The sequence below is a fragment of the Mchenga conophoros genome, linkage group LG3 (genome assembly GCF_057382185.1).
Source record: "Mchenga conophoros isolate Kocher_MC1m ecotype Shallow Benthic linkage group LG3, M_conophoros_male_GT1.1, whole genome shotgun sequence".
In the NCBI taxonomy this organism is placed as follows: Eukaryota; Metazoa; Chordata; class Actinopteri; order Cichliformes; family Cichlidae; genus Mchenga; species Mchenga conophoros.
In genome coordinates, this window is record NC_140528.1 from 40,791,873 (window position 1) to 40,804,990 (window position 13,118).

Genomic DNA, 13,118 nt, shown 5'->3' on the forward strand with positions numbered 1-13,118 from the left:
TTAAATACGCACACTTGTATGCTTGTGTGTTGTTGATAATGACGATTACTGGTAATAAAAATGTGAGTAAGGTACCGAACTTAGGTTTGCTCCCGCTTTATTTTTAAATACGCATACGGTACTTGTATGCGCCCTATGATCCAGTGCGCCTTATGTGTGTGTTAAATACAGTAATGGCACACATAACTGAGACTGCGCCTTTTAGCCCAGTGCGTCTTATGGTCGTGAAAATACGGTAATAGCTATGGGGGTCTCCTAGTGGGTGTGTGTTGTTAGCGGTAGCCATTCCATGCTGCTCATGTTCCATTCTCCAAGAAAACACCTTACTGTTGTAACAAGCTGGCGCTGGCGATACCAATCCCCGTGCATGTAGGCTCGGACGAGTACAGCCGAGGAGACCTGGCTTATAAAGTGTAATGTTGCTGACGGCGAATAAAGGTCTGTTATTGGATTTAACCGACTGGCTTCGGGTTATTCAGCTAACCCCCACACCACACGCTCGCTGGACCTGCTAGCCGCTCCTTCCTCGCCAGACTGCTGTTACACCACATTGATGACAACGTGTACAACCATTGGAGATGTGAGCAGGACAGACGGAAAAATTGACAGAAAAAGTGTGGACTTTATACCAGTTTTTAAATTGTGTTGATAGGCCACGTAAAACCAGAGTTATGATAAAAATATCTCCAATGTTTGGTTTCCTTGCTGAATACTATTGTTGTTTATATTTACTGCGGGAAGAAACAGTAAAAAAAACGGCGTTTTATAAGGAAAATGCTCAAAGTACTCACCGCCTGTGAGCAAAAACAAAACCAAAACCCTACCCTTTCCTAATGGTTGAAAAATGTACCATGTCGACGAATTAAAAAATTATATGGCAACGTGGCATTTAGAAATGAGAGACATTTTAGGAGTGAGAAAGAAATTATTATTTGAAGTGGCACAAATAATTTATGTGGCATCAAATTTGATGCAAAACAGCTGATTGTTCTGTAAATAGTTTGAAATGTTTGTTTAAAAAATGACTAGGCAGCATTTATAGGTAAACAGCTGAAAGAAACTTTGTTGTTTGCAAAACTCAGTAACTTTTTTGAAGAAGCAACTACATGATTAATTGCCCAACATTGGTCATTATATATTCTATTTTGCAGACAGAGTTACAGGACTCTCTCCCAGACCACATACTCATAATACAAGTCAGAGCTTTATAAAAAAATAAATAAATAAAAAAATAAAAAAAAAATTGTGATTTGTGAGTTCAAGTTAACATACTACACAGTCATGAACAAGATTTTTTACATTTTCCTTGTAAGTGGGCTAAAGCAGTTAATTAAAAGTAGTCTAACATAAATGTAAATGCTGCAATTTGATTATTTTAATATAATTATAATTTTTTTTTTTTTTTTTTTTTTCTTAAATGACATCAGAAACAGCAGTATGCGACATTACGTGATGGCAGAGCTTCAGTTCATCCTTTGTCATTTTTTTTTTTTTTCTTTTTTTAATAAATAGGACAGGGGGAATGAATGAGAGAAAGAGGGGGAGAGAAAGAAAGAAAACCAAAGGGGAGAAGAGACGGTGAGAAGGGGGGGGAAGAGAGAGAGAAAAAAAAAAAGAACTCCTGGGTCACCTGTATGGAGAAAAAAAAAAAAAAACAAACAAAAAAAACAAACAGCGGAGACAGCAAACAACAGCAAATATAATTATAATTTAACATAAATTTAACCCAGTAACTTGGATGGATTCAATGCTGGCATGACCACAGTCCACAAGTCTGTTGTTGGTCACAGTGGACCAAGGGATCGCTCACGGAGTTTGTGCGTTCACTCAGACACATGAAAAATTAGAGGGAACATTGCTGACAACTATTATATAGTATCCCAGGTCCGATGGAAGTGTATGAAGTTGGTATTGAGAAAATATGAAATGAACAATTGATAACTTTTTCGTTAAGTTAAGGCATGATCAGTCCAAAGTTCTGAGCCAGCGCTCTGACACGGAACCATCAACCTCTCAGTTTTTTTCAAACGCTGGTCCGGAGACGGCATCAGAAAATGAGCCACATACGATCGACTCCCAGCCAGAGCCCACTGAAAGTAAAAGTAAGAAAATGTATAAATTTTGAATCGAGTGGCTTGACCAGTTTCCCTGGCTAAGATACAGCCAAGCTGACAATATGATGCACTGCATTTGTTGTCGCGAGTGTGGAAAGACCGGCAACACTACATTTGTCACTGGTGCTAATACTTTTCGACTTAAAATGCTGAAAAAGCATACAGCATCGAGTAGACACATTATATGTCGCGATAAATGCACTGCCCAAATGTCCCCTCTTCCCACTGCCTTTTAGCAGCAGGCAGCAGTAAACAGGTCATTGGAGGAGGCCGAGATGATCATTACGTTTAACATCGCCTACAATATTGCAAAAGAAGAAGTTCCGTTTACTAAGTTCAAGTCAGAAATAATTCTTCACAAGAAAAATGGCTTGGACATAAACCCCACATACAGCAATGATGTTGCGTGCGCCTTGTTTACAGGCATCATCGCTGACACACTGAAAAAAAAGACGTCAGTGGAAACTGCGAACAGTGCATACATGGCATTCCTGATCGATGGAGACACAGACATCGCCACAAAAGAATGTGTCATTGTGTACACTTGTCTCTTGCAAAAAGGAAGACCATCGAATATACTGATTGGACACATTGAGGTCGAGCATGCCCATGCCCAAGGTAAGCCAAGTCATGTCATATAGCCTATGTAAATAATATGATTAATAATATTATGTCTTGTTACTGCATTAACCATATGTAGCATATTCTTATCATTGAAAATTAAACATAGCAATAATACATGAATATAGAAACTGAAAAAGACTGCATTGTAAACTCTTGATCTGATAAGTAATTGTTTTGTTGTTGTTGTTTTTTTGTTTAGGAGTTTGTGCTGCCTCAAAGAAAGCATTTGCTGCTCTTGGGGACCAGTGCAGTAACTGGCTGGAGAAAATCATTGCTATGGGGGCTGATGGTGTTGCTGTTAATTTGGGCAGCAAAGGGGGTGTCATAGCCCTTCTGCAGGAGGAGGCAGGTGACCACATTGTGCCATTCCATTGTATGTCTCACAGGTAAGATTAGAAGACAAGAAATGACTGATACTCTAAAGTCACTGTGGGTTAATTTCTTTTATAGAGAAGATATATGTCAGCGGTGTGTGTGGAGGCGTGGAAGAGATGACCCAAACGCTGGACTCAAGGTGCAAAAATGAAGAGGATTTATTGGAGGGTAATGAATAAAGCAGGAACGATGGAGTAGCTGGCTGGCTGAAAGACTGGAAGAATGGCTGGCTGACTGACTAACTGAACATATTGGCGGAGAGACACATTACCATCAGACGTACATCAATGACACGACAGAGAACTGGTGAAACCGAGGAACTTAAATACACAGGTTGAACGATGACAATGATTGGAAACAGGTGAGTACAGGGCTGAACATAATCTGACTAATGACACAGGAGACAAGCTGACACGGGGGAAAAAACAGGAAGTGAGAACATTAATGTGGCGAACTAAACTGAACATGAACAAACTGAAATCACTGGGTCAACGACCCAGGAACCCTTACAATATAACTACATTTTAAAGTTTACTATCTTTTCAGATTGGAATTGGCAATGTTGTCAGTTCAGAGGGACATTCCAATGATGAGGCAGTTGTATGACCTTCTCCATTTAATTTCAGCCCAAAATCAACAAGAGAGCTCAGGGTCATTGGGGGTCACTTGGGAGTAAATGTGTGGTGCCCAATGGGGTGAAGGGAACAAGGGTGGCTCCCACATGTTTCAAGGGCCCTGGAGACCTTTCTGAAACCAGGGCAGTTCACTACTGTGTACCGCCACTTGGAGTATTTGGCAGGTTCCTCTGCCAATGCAGACATTGCAGACCTAGCTACAAAGATCAGTGCATTATTTCTGAATATTCGTTTTGTTTCAGCAAATTACGCAATTGTTATTGACTTTATATTTTTTAAGAATGTAGTTCATCAATGCTCTAGGTGACTAATTTTTAGTTTTGTATCATACAGGTTAAGAAATCAATGGAAAATGCCACTTTTGTGGCCTTTTGCCATTTTATTAACCTTTTAAGACCTACCATAGAACCAAGTCCACCAGAGCTTATATTATATTTTTACATGCTGTGGAGCCATTTTTGGGAGCATTTCAAGTTGCTATACATCAATACAACCATTATAGCCCACATTTTAATAATATGTATGCATTAAGTGCATAGTAATTACATAAATTGCAAAAAAGTGCAATAAACTACTAAAATATTGAAAATCATTTTTGTTTTTTTAACATATATTTCTAGCTAGAGAAATTTAAGAGGTTTATCCCTCAAAACTCTAAATACAAAAAGTCTGCACAAAATAGTTTCCTACTGCAGGAAATTTATTTTGTGTGTCTTCAGCAGTGCAATATGAGTCCTAAGCATCCCAGAAACGACACAGAAAGTCATAAAGTGAAACATAACTTTTAAAAACACCAGTATAGGCTCATGAGGCCCTGATGGTAAAAAACTACATTTCCGCGAAAATGACGTCACTTCCGGTTTCGGGCAGGTCATGGCGGACATGTGAAAGTTCGCGCTGATGTCTATTCCAACGTAGGAAGTGTTATGAACAGCTGATCGGATCGGCAAAGCGAGTTTCTGGAATATTATGGTTTTGTTGCTGCAAGCGCTTTTTATGCAGTTTAAGCTATATGTGGAAGGAAACTGTGACCGAGGACAAGCTGATGGCATAAGATGTAAGTACAACTCCTCCGGTTTCATATGCAAAAAAAATTATTGCGCTAGCTTATGTGGTTGCAGTGCTACCGGGATTTAAATGTAGTTGCGCAAAACGGAGCGTGCCCGCTCTGACCGGTTTTAAAGGGTTAATAAGTGTTATAAAGTTATAAAGTTGTATAGTATTAAGTATATATATATATTAAGTATTAAGTGGACACAGCCCTGAAAATAAAGGCATGAGACTATGTGTCCTTGGTGAGTAGAAAGCTGCAGACTCTTGCTCATGCTTGCCTGGGAAAAAATATAGATAAGAGGAAACCATTTCCTGTGGAAAGTTACTGGAATGCTGTTGTTTAGACTAGAATCAGAGAGCTTCTGAAATAAAACTGTCAAGGAATGACATTGAGGAAACATCAATGTAATCAGAAGGTTGCCGGCTTGGACAGTCTTGGTCGTTGTGTCCTTGGGCAAGACACTTCACCCCGCTGCCTACTGGTGGAAGTCAGAGGGCCCAGTGGCACCAGTGTCCGGCAGCCTTGCCTCTGTCAGTGCGCCCCAAGGCAGCTGTGGCTACAATGTAGCTTGCCATCACCAGTGTGTGAATGTGTGTGTGAATGGGTGGATGACTTGTTGTGTAAAGCGCTTTGGGGTCCTTAGGGACTAGAAAAGCGCTATATAAAAACAGGCCATTTACCATCAACAAATGACTGCAGATTGAAATCAGAAACTGCGCTACTGGTATATCCAGATCTTGAGGAAACTTGCTATGGTGAATTAGAGCACACAATTTGCCTTAGCTCAGTGGCAGACGTTTTGGCTCTCACCAAAGGAATACAACTTTCAGGAGGAGAAAGGAGCAACATATATATACAGACTCAGCGGACAAATGACAAATTAATGCTCTAACAGAGGAGTCATTACCATAATTTTACAAAAGATGAGATTTGTCACGGCAGGGTGTGCCGGTGTGAAGAATGAGGTAGACGCACATGCAGACACAGTGGAAACAAAACATAGTTTCAAAAATAAAGCGAGCCTTTATTGTGGCTGATTGCAGAAGAAAAACAGGAAACTAGGGAAACTAAGGAGTCTATGAACACTGTGTTAACAGAAGCCTGTGACACTCAGTGAAAGAACTATGACAAAACTATGAACACTGAGTAAACTAGGAAACACAGTGAAACAATGAGGTAAACCTATGAAAACTGTGGTGAGGTTAACAGACGATCTGACACTGACTGAGCGGAAACACACAGACTAAATACACATAAGGAATGATCAAGGGAAGTAGAATCACATGGGGAAGACAGCTGACAACAATTAACATAATGACAAGATATGTGAAAACTATGTGAAATATGTGAAACTAAATACAATAAACACAAAACACAAAGCTCTTTCAAAATAAAACAGGAAACATAAGGAGACACAGACATGACTTGAACTTGACAAACAAAGAAAACTTGGACATGAAACATGGCAGAATGTAACTAGATAAACTGAAATGAAACTAGATTAAAAATAATAACAAAACACACCAAGAAACTCAGAATGCTGGGTCACATGACCCGGGACCATGACAAGATTAAAACAGAGGCAGCAGCCTACAAGATCAGTGAGAGGATGGAGAAACAAACAACACCGAATAGTGGACGTTTGTTAAAACAACAACATGGTGTTTCGCATGAGAGCAGAAACAGATTCAGAGGAACATGAAGGGCCAGTGGGTGACACCCACAAATGGAGGAGATGGTGGAGGACTGTTTACTGGTGTCCGAAAAGGGAAGTTTACAACAGCTGACAAACGGACAACAAAAACATGGAAACGGAAACATTGAAGTCTTCCTGTGATATAGGACAGACACCAGATAGAAGGAAGCGACACTCTGCAGAGATAAGATGCAAACCCAGTCATAAAATGGCTGTGAAATGAACTGAAGTACCGAGAAACGTTAAAAATCACACAAGAGATTCCACTGTAACAACAAACATCTGAAAGAAGTGGAGAACAAGTTCTGACATGTATCATTCAGCATTGAAGGCCATTGTAAAAGGCCAATGAAATATTCCATAGGAAAATCGCCACAATCAAAACAATAACAGAGAGTATGGTTCAAAATAGCGTTGTGTGATGATAAACCCTGGTCCACGTGACTGAGGTTTTTCTTTTAAAATAGTCAATTATTAAAATAGAATACAACCGACAGGGGCATAAATGGTAAATGGCCTGTACAGGGAGTGCAGAATTATTAGGCAAGTTGTATTTTTGAGGAATAATTTTATTATTGAACAACAACCATGTTCTCAATGAACCCAAAAAACTCATTAATATCAAAGCTGAATGTTTTTAGAAGTAGTTTTTAGTTTTAGCTATTTTAGGGGGATATCTGTGTGTGCAGGTGACTATTACTGTGCATAATTATTAGGCAACTTAAAACAAATATATACCCATTTCAATTATCTATTTTTACCAGTGAAACCAATATAACATCTCCACATTCACAAATATACATTTCTGACATTCAAAAACCAAACAAAAACAAATCAGCGACCAATATAGCCACCTTTCTTTGCAAGGACACTCAAAAGCCTGCCATCCATGGATTCTGTCAGTGTTCTGATCTGTTCACCATCAACATTGCGTGCAGCAGCAACCACAGCCTCCCAGACACTGTTCAGAGAGGTGTACTGTTTTCCCTCCTTGTAAATCTCACATTTGATGATGGACCACAGGTTCTCAATGGGGTTCAGATCAGGTGAACAAGGAGGCCATGTCATTAGTTTTTCTTCTTTTATACCCTTTCTTGCCAGCCACGCTGTGGAGTACTTGGACGCGTGTGATGGAGCATTGTCCTGCATGAAAATCATGTTTTTCTTGAAGGATGCAGACTTCTTCCTGTACCACTGCTTGAAGATTGTGTCTTCCAGAAACTGGCAGTAGGACTGGGAGTTGAGCTTGACTCCATCCTCAACCCGAAAAGGCCCCACAAGCTCATCTTTGATGATACCAGCCCAAACCAGTACTCCACCTCCACCTTGCTGGCGTCTGAGTCGGACTGGAGCTCTCTGCCCTTTACCAATCCAGCCACGGGCCCATCCATCTGGCCCATCAAGACTCACTCTCATTTCATCAGTCCATAAAACCTTAGAAAAATCAGTCTTGAGATATTTCTTGGCCCAGTCTTGACATTTCAGCTTGTGTGTCTTGTTCAGTGGTGGTCGTCTTTCAGCCTTTCTTACCTTAGCCATGTCTCTGAGTATTGCACACCTTGTGCTTTTGGGCACTCCAGTGATGTTGCAGCTCTGAAATATGGCCAAACTGGTGGCAAGTGGCATCTTGGCAGCTGCACGCTTGACTTTTCTCAGTTCATGGGAAGTTATTTTGCGCCTTGGTTTTTCCACACGCTTCTTGCGACCCTGTTGACTATTTTGAATGAAACCCTTGATTGTTTGATGATCACGCTTCAGAAGCTTTGCAATTTTGAGACTGCTGCATCCCTCTGCAAGATATCTCACTATTTTTGACTTTTCTGAGCCTGTCAAGTCCTTCTTTTGACCCATTTTGCCAAAGGAAAGGACGTTGCCTAATAATTATGCACACCTGATATAGGGTGTTGATGTCATTAGACCACACCCCTTCTCATTACAGAGTTGCACATCACCTAATATGCTTAATTGGTAGTAGGCTTTCGAGCCTATACAGCTTGGAGTAAGACAACATGCATGAAGAGGATGATGTGGACAAAATACTCATTTGCCTAATAATTCTGCACTCCCTGTATTTGTATAGTGCTTTACTTGATCCCTAAGGACCCCAAAGCTCTTTACACATTCAGTCATCCACCCATTCACACACACATTCACACACTGGTGATGGCAAACTACATTGTAGCCACAGCCACCCTGGGGCGCACTGACAGAGGGCATATGCTAGGATGTGGTACTGCAAAAAGAACAAAAGCAAAATAACGAAATCCCATTGGGTCATTGTGTTGAACATTGTTAAATTCAAATTAAAATGTGTCATTACACTCAGTGGACCAATATGAGTCAAAATATATGCAAATTTTGCATGAGGTACATGACTGTTAAATTGTCTGTCCTGAGCTTTTGTTTCCTATAGCACCCACTTGGCCACACCACCACTTTTCCGTCGCCAAAAGAGGGTAATTGCAAATGTTCGTGGGAAGAATATCACGAATATGGGAAAGGTAAGCCCCGATGGGGGTGATAACCTATGAATGGTCAAATTCTTAAACTGTGATACCTAGCATAAAATTCTCCAAAATTTAGAAACAATAGAAACAGAATGGTGTTCTAGATAAACATAATTTAGCAAACCCCATAGGGATGGAGGTTTTGAATCTATAATATTTTGAAGTAACACTCAATATAATTTTGACCATGTTGATTATGTTTATTCCAGTGTGCAAAGATTGGCTAATCTGACCAGGGAATGCAACAAACAGGACGGTAAGAACAGTCGGCGTTAAAGTCACCTTTGACAGTCCAGACTAGGATGGTGTTCGACATCCTCAGGGTGAAAAAGGTTTGGTGTGACCAAGGTGTGGTTTGGCTTGATGTATCTACATTTCAGCTCAGGATGGGCCAGTTACCAGGGCATGGAAGAATGACGGGCATTATTTAATGAAGAGAAGGAATTATCTGGGATTGAAGATCCTCTGGGTGAGTGGTTGACTGAAACTTTCAGAAAATAAAAGACACTCAGTCTTCTGAAGGTCATAAGCTTCGTTTGGCGTGACTGTCCGGACTGATATATTGTAGGAAATGACTTTGAGTGCAGAGGGCTAACTGCAAACACACTTACACACCTTATTATGATTATAATTTGACTAATTCTCTAGGTCAGTGAGTTCCAAACATGATATTCTAAACCAACTTTGAATCACTAGAGGAACAATGGATAATAACATTAGATTATCAAGTCTAGGCAGAGAGGTGTTTGGTTTTCTGTCTCGTACAGAGAAAGGCGCAGACACCAGACGAGGTGACTGAGATATGAGGATCCTTCGCAGCAGAGACAGACAGAGAGACTGCCAAGGCAGCAATTGGGGTCAATGGTCATGCCGTTTGGGCTCCTGCTAGTCACGAGAGGATGGATCAGAGAACCACAGAAATAATTGCAAAGGGGTTAGCGGAAATCCAGAAGCACCAGACCAAGGAGGGTCTGGCTAAGAAAGGGGGACTCAGCTAGTCTGAGCACAAAGGTGGAGGCAGGAAACAACCAGAATGGGGATCGGGAAAGCTGAAAGTAATGGGAGATCTGAGAATTAGCTTTGGTGATAGTCTGTGACTTTTATGTTATGACAATTGTCCAAACACAGCAGTCATCCCATATATGGTCCACCCGTCAAAGGGAGATAGAAGGCCAAAGAGAGAAAGAAGCATAGAGAACTGACACCTAGTGGGTAAAAAGGGTGTGTGTGTAATATCTGGAGAGATGTGCTACAATTTCATTCCCAGCAACAAAACCCCATGTGGCTCTGTAACTAGAGCCCTGGCAAGATTCAGAACATAATTTAATGAAAGGGGTGTATTATGTCCATTAGGGTTTCCTTGTTCATTTTTACAGCTAGTTGGGTACAAAACACAACAGGGCAGTGTTGAGCTTTTGTTACCTAGTGGCTACACAAGCCAGGAAGTACCAACGACTGGATTTGGTGTGTGGTAGTAACAGGTAAATGAACTTTTTTTAAATTACTTGAATATATATGAGTGCTTGTGTATGAATACACAAACAATACTCATGGGCTTTCAATTGTGTAATTTAAGTGATCTTGGTGATCTCTGTTTTGGAAGTTCAGTTAACGCTAGAAATGTGTTTTTGAGTTTTTATGTGCTTTGGAGTTTGTATGTCAGGGGTCTCAAACTCGCGGCCCGCTGGTCATTTGCGGCCCACTGCACCTCTACTTGCATATTGATGTGAAGAAATATTTTTTTTAATTATTATATGAAAAATTATCTAACACGATGGCAGAGTGTTACAGGCATGGCCCTTTATGACTGTAGCCTCATGTGCAGTGTAGTACTTGCTGCAGGGATAACGTGTGGGTCCGCCCCTCCCGCTGTGTATGTGTGAGCGTGAGGGAGGGAGAAAAAGTAAAGTCGAAAAGTTCGAGGTGCTACCAAGCAGAAACAGGAGATGGAAGCATGTAAATATAAAAATAACCACCGCAGCCAAAAAGAGTGACTAACGAGCCCAGTTGTAAGTAAGCTATTAAGAATCGACTGTACACTGTGTGTGTTTTTCTACGAAACAATAAAGTTCTGCTGGAGCAGCCTTTCAACGCCTCTCTCTGGCTCTCGCTAGCAAAGTTGACCCAGGCAGTAAAACTCGTTCCCGACACGGAACCCAAAGTATTAGCCCGAGGTCTCCTTACCACGGTTCGGGGCTGCGGGCCTGGCCGAGGTAACAAGAGAGAGCAAACATGTTGAGGGCTGTGTTAGTTCAGTGAGAGATTTATTTGGAAAGAAAACAATTTTCACTTTCAGTCGAAAACTAATGTGCACGCTTATACCTGCAATTGTTTGTTGTTAAATACAAACATAAATGTAACAAAAGTGCTTCCACGTGTCTGGCAAGAAAGAGCTGTTTATTTGGTAGTTCAATGAAACTACTGTACTACACTGCTGAGTGACTGTCTTCTGCTCGTCAAATACATTTCATTGCAATGTTGACCCTGCGCTAACTTGCGTATGACAAATTAAACTGAAAGGCTTCAGATAGTTAAGAGTGAGAAAAAAATTGCATTCATGTTTCCAATTTTGACTTGTTACACAATATTTGGAATTAAATAGAACTAACAAAACACTACATTTTAGGAAATATCAGTGGGTGTTCGTTTTTTTGTACTACTTGGACACTAATGTGGCCCAATGAGAGGATGGTGCCAGAAGTGGCCCGCGGCTCATTTGAGTTTGAGACCCTTGTTGTACATACTTTTTGGATTTTGTATGTGCTTTGTCTCTAGGGGCCACCATATTTATTTATACGTAAACATATATAAATAACACCACTTTTTTAACATTAGTAATTCCTTTTGTGCATACTTTTATATTGTTAATAATAAATTAATTAAAGCAACAAAAGAACCTGAAGAGCTGGCTCCTTTTAGTGAGCCGAGCCGAAATAGCCGGTTCTGGGGGCTGGGAAGCGCATCTGTAACCAGAAGGTTGCCGTTTGATCCCCGGGCTCTCTGTCCTGGTCGTTGTGTCTTTGGGCAAGACACTTCACCTACTGCCTACTGGTGTTGGCCAGAGGGGCCGATGGCACCATATGGCAGCCTCGCTTCTGTCAGTCTGCCCCAGAGCAGCTGTGGCTAACTGTAGCTTGCCTCCACCAGTGTATGAATGTGAGAGTGAATGAATAGTGGAATTGTAAAGCGCTTTGGGTGCCTTGAAAAGCGCTATATAAATCCAATCCATTATTATTATTATTATTCTCTAAAAAGAGACGGAAAGCCCATCACTCTGTGCGTTTATTGGCAGGAAATGTCGTCAAAATGACATACTTCCATGCTACGGCTTATTCTCAGTATTCTCGTAAAAATCTGCCTCAACAATCTGAGTTTGAAGCAAGGTTATTATCGTTAACGAAAACTAACGAAATAATGAAAACTAGAAGTGAAAAAACATTTTCGTTAACGGAAATATAATAAAAACAAAAAAAGGAAAACTAACTAAAACTATAATGAGTGTTCACAAAACTAACTAAAATTAACTGCATTTATAGCAAAAATGTGTTTAGTTTTCATTGATGTGTGTGCGTCATACAATAGTCAAGGGTGAAAATGAAGTTTAGTTTCCAGATTTTTTTCTTGCTGTGTCTCATTATGCCAGCAGGTGGCAGTACGTTAGTCGAGTCGTCTGTGTTGCTGCTCCGACCACGCGCAGAATCATGTCAGGAAAAGTCAGGAGAAAGCGCCAGAGTCCAATTTGGGATTACTTTGAATATGACTGTGCTTTGGATAAAGCAAGTGTCTTGTAGTGGAAAGAAACAAATTATGAGGGACATTTCTAAAGGGAAGAAAATCCCACAAACCTTAAAGCGCACTTGAAAAGTTCACACAAGAAGGCTAACCTAGCTTACCTTGAGAAGGGAGCACACTCAACCCTCATCCCCAGAAACAGAAGCTAACCCCGGGCAAGGCAGCGTGATGCATCCCGAGACAACAGGACGGGGATATCTACACAACTGTGTGAGTCAATTGCCTTCAAAAAGTTTATCAATTCACTTGAACCAAAATTACGAACACCCGGTGCTGCAAGAGTTAATAGTCTTATTGGGGCCAAGATATACATTTTATAGT

The 13,118-nt window shown here is 40.7% G+C and overlaps 1 pseudogene; it reads left to right on the forward strand.

The window, feature by feature from the left end:
• The window catches only part of LOC146578653 (uncharacterized), a 563,460-nt pseudogene that overhangs the window by 138,250 nt on the left and 412,092 nt on the right, over window positions 1-13,118 (forward strand).